This window comes from Rousettus aegyptiacus, unplaced genomic scaffold (genome assembly GCF_014176215.1).
Source record: "Rousettus aegyptiacus isolate mRouAeg1 unplaced genomic scaffold, mRouAeg1.p scaffold_m13_p_2, whole genome shotgun sequence".
NCBI classification, from domain to species: domain Eukaryota; kingdom Metazoa; phylum Chordata; class Mammalia; order Chiroptera; family Pteropodidae; genus Rousettus; species Rousettus aegyptiacus.
In genome coordinates this window covers 161,856,020-161,867,356 of record NW_023416295.1, presented here as the reverse complement: position 1 = coordinate 161,867,356, position 11,337 = coordinate 161,856,020, and positions in this window count along the sequence as shown.

Sequence of the window (11,337 nt, the reverse complement as noted above, 5' to 3'; positions counted from 1 at the left end):
ATGAAATGGGAAAATTCATTGAAACACAGCTTACTGAGAGGACACCAAAGGAAAGGCTTCTCTAAACTAAGTACACTTGTGAAGAAGAAACAGATACTGGCAAACGGACCTGTGTTCCACCTGCCAGACGAGTGTAGGTAGTGCAGTCAGGACCTGGTTTTTTATTGCTGTTTTGTTTGCTTCGTTTCGTTTTTCATTAATGTGTTGAAACCATTTTTATCCTTCTATTTTTCTCAGACTTTGTCAGTGAGTCCTTTGTTGCTCTCAGTGAAGGATTCAGCTATATTTGTTAACCTGAAGATACATGTTGTTTAAATTAGTTATAAAAGCCACAAAAGGAAAAAAATGATTAATTCTATTAAAGACATACATAACTAACTCAGTGTGAAAATAAGTATATACACAGAATATTAAAAATTAGGATAGAAAGAACAGTTTCAAAGTATGTTAATTTTCTTCTTTTGTCCTATCCTTGTAACTCCCAATTTGGTTTTGGTAGAAAATCAGATCTTATTTAATGTATCTTTATGAACATTTGGTAGTGCGTAGGAGAGGAAGGCAGGTCTCTGGATTGAATTTTTGTTTCCTTTAAACAGAAAACTGTTACAGAAATTATACCTCCTCCCATTTTTCTTATACTTAATAAAGGTGACAATTTTCAGAAAATGAAGTGAAATACAGAGCTAAAATTAAATCTTTAAGTTATGGACCTTGCTTTCGTGTACCTGTAGTTATTCTTTGAGGCTAACTCATTTATATATTACATTTCTACCTGTATTTCCTCTCAGTATCTTTGTTCTTCCTTTTTTCCCAATTTAAGAGCTCCGGCTCTTAAGGCTGGAGACACATTCCTTGGGTTGAAATCCCAGCTCTGCCATTTTACAAATTCAATTTTTCCTGTGCCTAATATTAATAACAACACAAAGACATCACTGACATTAGTATATGACACAGAGGGGTTAAGTAACTTGCCCAAGGTCACAGAGCACTATCTACCTGAGGAAAACCCTCACCTTTATGGAAATACTATACACAGGCAAATTAATCCTGGCCCTCCCATTTAAAACTGGGAAAGCAAAATTCAATTCAACCCACAAGAATTGATTGAACATGTGCAAAATCAGGGCAAGAACCCTGCCCTTTGGGCCCTGATGACCTACAGGGGAGGTGAATGAGGAAACAGCTCAAGTAGTTGAGCATAAGAAATAGACATGGGGAAAGAGTGTGAGGAGCTTAGTTGTGTATAGATGTGGGGTGAGGGCTAGAATGAATCAGGAAAAGCCGCAGAAAAGGACATTCGAAAGACAGTTTGAAAGATACTGCTCGTAATCGTCTCAAACCAATGTGCTCTGCTAACATAGATCACAATTTTTTGTAGTCGTCTTTCCAAAGTGAATTGTCAAAGCTAGTCTGATGCACATAGGGTGATCCAAGGGGTTCTCTGGATGTGGCACTTTCAATTTTAAAACTGAAAAGTTAAATCAGTCCTGGGAAAGCCAGAGGAATTGGTTGCCACATGAGTGACATATCTATAACAGCACTGGCTGGCATTTGTTGATTATAGTAGTCCCCCCTTATCCATGGGGGATACGTGCCAAGTCCCCCAATGGATGCCCGAAACCATGGAGAGGGCTGAGCCCTATACGGTCATGCTCCACTTAGTCACAGGGGATACATTCTGAGAAATGTGTTGTTAAGGAATTTTGTCTACTATGTCACAAGGCATAGAAATTTTCTAGCTCTACTATAATCTTACGGGACCACCATCTTATATGTGGTTCGCCATCGACTAAAATGTGTGAAGAGTGTGACTGTATATATTATATTTTTTTTCTTACACATACTTGTGCTAAAGTTTAACATAAATAAAGCACAGTAAGAGATTAACAACAATAACTACTAATAAAATAGAACAATGATAATATACCGTAACAAAAGTATGAATGTGATCTTTCTCTTTCAAAATATCTTATTGTATTGCACTCACTTTTTCACTTAAAAGAAGCACTTCTCTGAACATATCAGAATTGCCAGCATCACTCTCCTTGCTCTTTGGAGCCATTAGGCATAACAAGGGTTACTTATTTGTACACAAGCACTGTGATACCACTACACTTATCGGATAACCAAGACGGCTACTAAGTAATGAACGGGAGGGGAGCATGTAGCGTAAACAAACTGGGCAGAGGGCCGATCCACATCTAGGAAGGGAATAAGCGGGATAGCTCAAGATTTCACCACATTACTTAGAATGGCACGCAACTTAAAATTTAGGAATTGTTTATTTCTAAGTTTTCCATTTAGTATTTTTGGACCACAGTTGCCTGAGGGTAACCAAAACTGCCGAAAGTTAAACCACAGATAAGGGGAGATTACTGTACCTATAATGTGGTGAATGGATGCTATTCTAAATGATTTCCATTTGTTAGCTCATTTATTCCTCCCAACAAACCCCACCCCAGTTTAATACTATCATTAGCTCTATTATGCAATGAAGGAAATCAAGACGCCCAGATTCCCAAGGTCATGCATCCAGGAAATGGTGGGACAAAACCCAGATGTTGTCCTTTTAGAGTTGGCTTCTTCAACATTGCTCTATCCTGGACAAACATCAAAATAGTCAGCTATTCTGTTTGGTATCTGAGAATCTTCGACCCCCAGTAACATTGGAATGGTCAGACTTAAGAACCGTAGCATTCAAAATGTCTCTAATTAGGTCGACTCAAACCCAGAATCACCAGACTCCCAAGTCCGTGCCTCGCCTGGGCAAAATTTCGCTTGCTCTGGATGAAGTTCTAGGTCAGTAGGATACTTTGCAATGGATCATTACTTGGTCCCAAACAACATGGCTGTGGTTTAAGTGGGGGTCAATCTCAACTCTGCTCTGCTATAATTTTTATGTCCTTAAAAAAATAAGTGATCATTAATTGAGATTATACTATTTTCCTGGCATTATTCTGAGCACCTGGCCCATATTAAATCATTTAGTCTGTATTTCTTATATTTGTCATAAACATGCTTGAGGATAAAGAGAAATTTGAAAGGCATTTCACCCTCTTTCAAAAATGGCAATGGCTGGTTGGATAAAACAAATCTATGGGGAGTAGAGAATATGGTTCAGTTTCAAATAGTATTTCTCCTGGTATATAAGTGATTTTTTTTTTCTCATAGCTAATGTCTGCTTTTGCAACATCCTGATTTATAACCTAGTGTGTCTTTTTAAAATACGTTTTTTCTCTCCTAATCTAAAGTCTTCTGTGGAACTGCTCCCAGTGATTCAGCTCTTTGTGACCTCGGTGAAAAGGAGCTTTGGAAACACTGATGTTTGTTTGCTTGTTTTTATAGGTTTTATCAGGCAGTTTACTTGCCCTCATGCCTTAGGGTAAGATGGGAAGCCACCAACATCTACTGTCTTTGTCGAAGAGAAGGGACAGTTTTTCTAATTCCCAACCACTCCTCGAGGAACTCAAATTTTTGCTGCCAGAATGTCTTTGCTTTCTAAGGGGATTTCCATTTCTCCTCAATTTTTATATTACCATAGGACTAATAATCATAAAAAAAATTCGTGGCCCCTTCTAACCACACCATTTAGAAATTTCATTTTCCCCCCTTCAAAACCTCCGAAGAGGGAGCAACAACAAACTTCCTTTGAAAATCAAGCCTAGTGAATCGAAATCTTTTATGGTAAAGAAAAGCAATCACAGCTTGGATTCTGCAAGTCAATCTCACCAACAGTGAATTATATTTACAGCATTCTATCCACATCTTTGGCAAAAGCATACTTTTTACTGTCCAAAGCAGTGCCTGGCACCAACCAAATCACCAATAAATGCTTCTCTTTTTTTTAACTTTCTATTTTGAAATAATTTTAAAATTTAAAGAGTTGTAAGAACAGAACAGATTAAGCAAATAGATTTGCTATATTTGATTCTCTCTCTCTTGTTAAAATTTATTACAGAGATCTTAACTTAAACAGGAAGTGGGAGGGCCTGTGGGAGGAGCTTGCACACTCTACATCATCACAAAAGCTCCACAGGCAGAACTATGGCTATAACAGAGCTCCATGGCTGTAATAGCCCCTCCCCTTAACTTTCCTTTCCTCTCTAAAAATACTTCGTCCATCTTTGTGTGAGCACAACTTGCACATAGCTCAGCATGTCTGTTTGTTCCAGATTGCAATCCTTTCTTTTTCCCTAATAACTCTTTTTGGTGACAGAAGACCTAGTCAACTTTTGTTTTACAGTTGATGTTTTCTATTTTTTTATTTATGCGTATAATTTTTAATGAGCTATTTGAAAGCAAGTTTCAGACATCTTTTTTTTTATATATCTAAATAAATCAGTGTATATGTCCTAAAATTAAAAACATTCTTCTATATAACTGTGAGATAACAGAAAATATATGGTGGTTTCTGCCCTCAGCTCCTGACACAGAGCTCCTGAAATGCTTATAGATTCCTATGTGATAAGAACAGTAAGAGCATCCTTTGTTCTATTGAGGTGAATCTGGGTGGGCTCTTGATGACTCCTGGATGGGGGCTGGTCACCAGAAAGACCAAGCCATGATTACTAACTTAGAATTTTCAGCTCCAACCCCATATCCTCTGGAGAGGGAAGAGGGGTTAGAAATGGAATTAGTATTTGATTACACCTGCATAAAGAAGCCTCCATAAAATCTCAGTAGTATGGGGCTTTGTGAGCTTCCAGGTTGGTGAACACATCCACACCAGGAGGGTGACATCCCAACTCCATGGGGACAGAAGCTCCTGTGCTCAGGGCCCTCCAAGACCTCACTCTATGTATCTCTTTATCTGGCTGTTCATCTGTATCCTTTATCCTATCCTTTAATAAACTAGTGAATGTGTTGGATCAAAAATAAATTGAACCCAAGGAAAGGGTTATTGGAACCTGTACTCTATGGCTAGGTGGTCAGAAGCACAGGTGGTAACCTGAGTCAACTGGAGTCTGAGGTGGGTACATGGGGATTGGGGACAGTCTTATGGGGCTGAGCCCTTACCCTGTGGGATCTGATGCTATCTCTAGGAGGATAGTGTCAGAATTGAATTAAATTAAATTCAGCTGGTCTGACAGAGAATTGTTTGGTGACCAGAGGTGAAAGGTTTTGTGAGTTAAATTGAGGTTAGTTATAATCAGACAAATGGATTTTATAATTCTTTCTTATACTCTATTTGTATGATTAAAAAACAATCTGCTATTCTTCAAAACTTTATTCTTTTATTTTAATTTTTATGTTATTAAATTTATCAGGGTGATGTTGGTTAATAAAATTATACAGATTTCAAGTGTATGATTTGTTAATACATCATCTGTATATTGTATTGTGTGTTCACCACCCAAAGTCAAATCTCATTCCATTACCATATAATTGTCCCCTTTTGCCCTTATCTATCACCTTCCCCTTCCCTCTGGTAACCACTAAACTGTTGTCTGTCTCTACGAGATTTTATTTGTTTGCCTTGTTCTTTGGTTGCTTTCAGTTTTATATCCCACATATAAGTGAAATCATATAGTTCTCAACTTTTTCTGTTTGACTTATTTTGCTTAGCATAATAATCTCAGGAGATGATTAGGTAAAGAAGATATGGTACATATATATAATGGAATATTACTCATCCATAAGAAAGATGAAATACTGCCATTTGCAACAACCTGGATGGATCGAACCTTTATTCTGATGAATCACATAGTTGTTATTCAGTCAGAGTGACTAAGAACACAGGCTTTAGTGCCTGATGCAACTATTCAAATCCCTGATCTCACTCAGTAGTTGTGACCTTGAACAAATTAACCTATCCCTTAGTTTTCTCATTTGGAAACTGATCATAATGAGAGTGTCTGCAGTTCATGTGCTTCTAATAAGGATTAAATGAAGCAGTGAATGTAATAAAGCACTTAGCTCTTGGCCTGGCACAAAGAAAGTGCTCAATAAAAATGAGTGTTTGTTATTACACCTATACAATGGCAAGCAGAGACAGCTAATTCTCCTTAAAACGTTCTCAGTCTCTTTCTCCACTGGAATGGGGCCATATGATTAATTCTGTCAAAGGATTAAAGGTGGACTTGCCATGTGCTACTTCCGTGTTGAGGCATCAAAAGCCAATGTGTTACCTCTGTCTTGCTCTTCCCCTGCCATAGTGACATGGAGGCTGAATGTTCCAGAGGGAGTAGCTACAAGGTAGAGTTAGGTTGTCCATCACATACAGAATCTAGATGAATACAAAGTAAACCTTTTTGTCTTAAGCCATTAAGATTTCAAAGTTTACATTTTGCTATAGTAGAATCTAACATTTACTTGAGTAATTCAAGCAGCATGTCCACACAGTGTTTGAACAATGACTCGACAATTAATTAAAAGACTAAATATACTGCTGATTCTACATTTACTGATAGTTGACCCTGTTCACTGATACTCATTCAAGAAATATTTAGTGAGCACTAACAATGAACCTGACTGGCAAGTGGCAAGCAAAATCAGACAGAGTAACTGCAATCGTGAAGGTAATGATCTAGTGGGGTAGACAGGCATTAATCATATAATGACATAAGCATACGCAGAAGTATAACTGGTGTTATGCTAAGAAGGGAGAAGACCATGTTGCCGGGAGAGGCTGTAACTGAAAAATGAGGTTTCTTGCTAGCTGGATGATCTTGGGTAACTTGGCTTCTTAGCTTTAGTTTCTTTGTAAAATGAGTATATCGGCCTAGTAGATTCTGAAGGTCCCTTCCAGCTCTAATATTCTATATTTTTTTGCGAATTCCTTTTTTTCTTTTGTGTGAGCACTTATTAAACAAACAAACAAACAAAAAAACTATTTTAGCTGAAACATTGGCTAAAAGATAAGGCAATGTGACTTCTTCTCAGACTGTTAATTTGAATCCAAGATTGTTCAGCAGCCTCCCTCAATGTTTTTGCTGAAACATTGAAATAATGCTTACTAATCATCTTCAAGGGAACTTTGTGAGCTATGAGTAAGCAAGTTTCATTGAGTAAGGAAGGCAGGAGGCTTACAATCGTTTAGCAAAGATGAATCTCTCTGGGGTAGAATGTGAAAAGCACCCGAAGAAAGTTGAAGGTGGGGGAAATCTCTCTCCCTCTAGCCACCTGGAATCCCATATTATTCATCACTCTTTAGAAAACCTTTGAATGACAATGAAAGTGTTTCCTTGGGAACAACACTATTGTTTTTTCTCTACTACTTAGGGTGAATGTTTCATGGTAGCTGGAAGTCAGTGAGGGAGAGCAAGGGAAAGAGCTCAGGAAGATCTGGAGCTTGATGAACTTGACCAGAGAATGCGTATTTGGGTTGGGGTGCAGAGGTAAGCACACTCTAGGAAGGCCCTGGCTGCCAGGTGGAAGAGACAACCAAAAGGAAGGATCAAGGAACAATCACTTTATTTCACAACGTTGCTTAAGGGCAACGATGGGTACCTGGCATATTTATTATCAAATCAGTTCACCGCTTCATACTAAACACCATAATAACATGGAATAGTGGTATTATATAAGCTAAAAAAAAAAAAAAAAAAGAAATATAGCCAAAGTACTTTAAACCAAAGAAGAAAGGGGTATGATTTCCCGCCCCTGTCAATGACTGGAGATCTTTGCTATGAGTTTCATAACATTCGTATGCCCTAAATAGGTGTCAGAGAGGAAAAGGACAGGAAAAAATTAGCACAAACTTCAGTTCATGTGACTTTGATTCCCACGTCGATGCCAGCGGAAAATCAATACATAACTGCAAAATAACTTTAAAAAAAATTACATGACTAAGCAAGACTGATATTCACAAGTCAGTTCTTCTTTTGTAAAGGACTCGAAACTTGCTAACATGATAGCAGTGCCTTTCTCATGCCCGTAGCACCATTTTCACATCCCACATTTTGCCAGTTTGGTATTTCCTTCCCTATTGCTCAAAAGATTGTCAGATATTTAGAAAGGAGAAAATAAGTCACTCGAAATGCCTGTAGACTCTTCTTTAGAAATTTTGAGAAGACGAGGAGAGTTTAAAATAGCAAAAACAAATATGCAGTTTTCTGAGAAGGCAAGGAACTTAGGTTAATGTTCTGTCTCTTTGGAGGGAAATGCTATATTTGTCTTAAAAGTATATATATTTTTTTCATTCACTCAACAAAAGTAATTCACATCATTTCATATTGTTTTCGAGTTGTCTCAAACATTATGTCCACATATAGCTTGCAAAGAATACCAAGAAAAAAGAAAAAATTTCTCCATATATATTTAGTATTACAGAAGGGACTTTGGGGGCCCAGTAATTTTCTTTCTTTCTTTTTTTAATTAGTGAAACTAGTTTTTGTAATAGACTTTCACATGGAATGTCAACACATAAAACACATGTAGTCACCCTGGTGGGAGAGGGACCTGAGGACTCCAGTGCAATTTCAATCTGGTATTTATTTCAAGTAAACTTTCTTTGCTTCAGAGTCTAGCAGAGGATCTAGCATATAATAGGGACTCAATAGATATTTGTCAAAGAAATATATATGCTGCCTCAGTCAATATCAAATAGAGATCACCCCTTATAATACATATGAGAAAATTTATAAAAACAGATTATATAATAATAGAAACTATTATTTAGTGTATCATTTTTAATAAAATGATTGACAAGGTAATAGTTGGCTTTAGAATAAGTTTGGGTACTTGGCAAAGCAATGTGAATTCGTTTTGATATGAGATGTATATTTCGAGGTCAACAGTGTATCATGCCAAAGTGAATTGAAAAGATCAAATAGCTGCTGTCCACTTAGGCTCTTCCCTGGTCTTTGCATGACTGACTCCTTCTCATCTTTCACCCTTCAGGCTTCAGCTAAAATGTTACCTTCTTTGAGGCCTTCCCTGCCCTTTGCATCTAAAATAGCCCCTTCTCTCCAGTTGGTTACATTTTATCACACTACCCTACCTCTTTCCTCCATACACTTTATTGCACTCTACAAGTATCTTGTTTATTTGACTGCATGTTGAACATGACATGTTCTGCCTCCTTTGGGGCAAGACCTGAGGGCCAAGCACCGTGGCTAGCCTATCACCAGGGCTCAGTGAATATTCGTTCAGTGAATGCATGAATAAACATGTGAAGTGCCCCAGAGAACACAGCTGCCCATGATGAGCTTAGAATTTAATAGGAATTGGAATACAAGCTGCACTTGCAGTGGCTGTGATGGAGGCGAACCCCAGCCCCGAGGGAAGAAGTTAGGGGAACACTAGACTTTAATATCAGTCACTATCAGTCCCTTACTTAAACCCCTCAGATCTATTTCTTTCCATCTATGGTACTTATCCTCACTTTCTTCAGCTGTAAATGACGACACTAACATTAATTTGATGCCCAATAATAAGAGTTAATTTTGATGTTCATTAATAAAAAAAAACCCTTATCTTCACAGGAAGGGCTCACATGAGGCAAGGAGACTCTACGGAAGTGCCTCATTGTGTGCGCTGAGGGGATGAGAGACAGCGGGTGGATTGAGATCCAACTGGGAATATTTGGAATTTAGTTGGAGGCGGTCCACCAGAGCTTTGTCTGCATCAGAGACCTGGGAGCTTTCTGGGAAGACATATTTCAAAGGAACGCCTGAGTTACTGGAGAGGAAAACCAGTTTTGAGTGTTGCATATTGTTTATCATTCAGATTTGAAGAGCTTGTCATCATATCAAAAGCAAGAACTGGGCAAGTCATTCTGACAGAAAAGTTTTAGTGGGACATGGAGGGAGAGGGAATGCTCTGCTGTCCTGTATAGTGTGGTGATAGCATGGTGGCCTCCCCGTTCACCAGATGGCACCAGAAGGCCCACCTGCATCTTTCCCCATTACTTCAAAGCCGAGAGGATATATCTCTGGGATTTGTAGGAGGGGCTAGGAATCTTCCAGTCACACGTAGAAGACAGAGCCTAAGAAACACTGTTTGCTACTGTTAATTTCCACCTTTTCATTTTACTTTCTCCCTTCCATGTCTCCCTCATAGAACATTTTGACACTTAAAAATGATGAGGTAAATCTTTATGTATCGATATAGAATATTCTGCAAGACATATTATTAAGTATAAAAAGATATGCAACAGTAGAAATTATGCTAACATCTATATTAAGGGAAACCATACATGTATTTATGTATACATGGATAGAATACATTTAGGAGGATACACAAGACCATTTATAGTGACTAATTCTGAGAAGGTGACTCAGTGTAGAAGTCATTATGGGTGAGAGACTTCATTCTTTGCCCTTTTGTACTGTTTGAATTTCTTTCTTGGATATATATATACACATATATATATATGAATATAGATCTAGATATAGATATAAACATATTTGCAATATATTATTACATATTCTTTGTAATATATTTATTATATATAATTTTTAAAACTTTTATGCATTTCAAAAAATAAAATTGAAATTGGTAAGTTAGTCTAAATTTTTTCATATTGACTATTACTATCTATCCCAAATAAAAGGAGAAGAACACACCATTTAGAATATGATATAGGCCTTTTGAGCCACGCTTCTCTTGCTCAGGCCTGCTTCAACATCTGGAAGTGTACTTTCCCTTCTAATAAAGCTTTACTTTTCTGCTGTATTTCAGTAAATAAAAGAAAAAGAATATGATATATGAATGTTTTTAATTTTCATTCATATGTATATTTTTTAAATAAAGGATTTTCTTATTATAGTAGATCAGTGTATTTTTCGGGAGCAGAGCAGAATAACGGTGTTTAAGAGATCTGGTTCTGATGTCAAACAGCCCAGGATCCAATCTGAGCTCTGCCAGTTACTAGTTATGCACCTGAGTACATTACTTCACCTTTCTAAGCTTCAAGTTCATTGTCTTTAAAATGTGGGAGAACAGTAGTATCTGCTTCATAGGGTCGTTTGTGAATTTTGAATAAAATAAAGCAGTTGAAGCGATTAGCACACTGGCTGACCCAAAGTAAGCGCTCGATAAATGTTATTATTAGAAAAAGTAAATGATGAAAAAGAAGAGCGCACGCAGTGAAGATACATAAAATAAACATTTTTTTTTTAAAATGTGGACATCCAGTGACAAATAGCAATACACATTTAGAGGAGCTCCATTTGTGTAATTAGCAATCTAGTAATCTCCTGTTACTGGTTGAAGTTTGAATCTCCCAAGGGTGGCAGACAATTGATAGTCGAGTGGGATGCAGATAAAATGGCAGGGCTTCTCGGCCAGTCTAGAAGAGACGGTGCTACCTCCTTCAGCTACTTGTCTTCCTGGATGCTCTTACTATTCATAGTTTTCCTGTGTGTCACTTAACAAGGTGGAAAGAACCATATA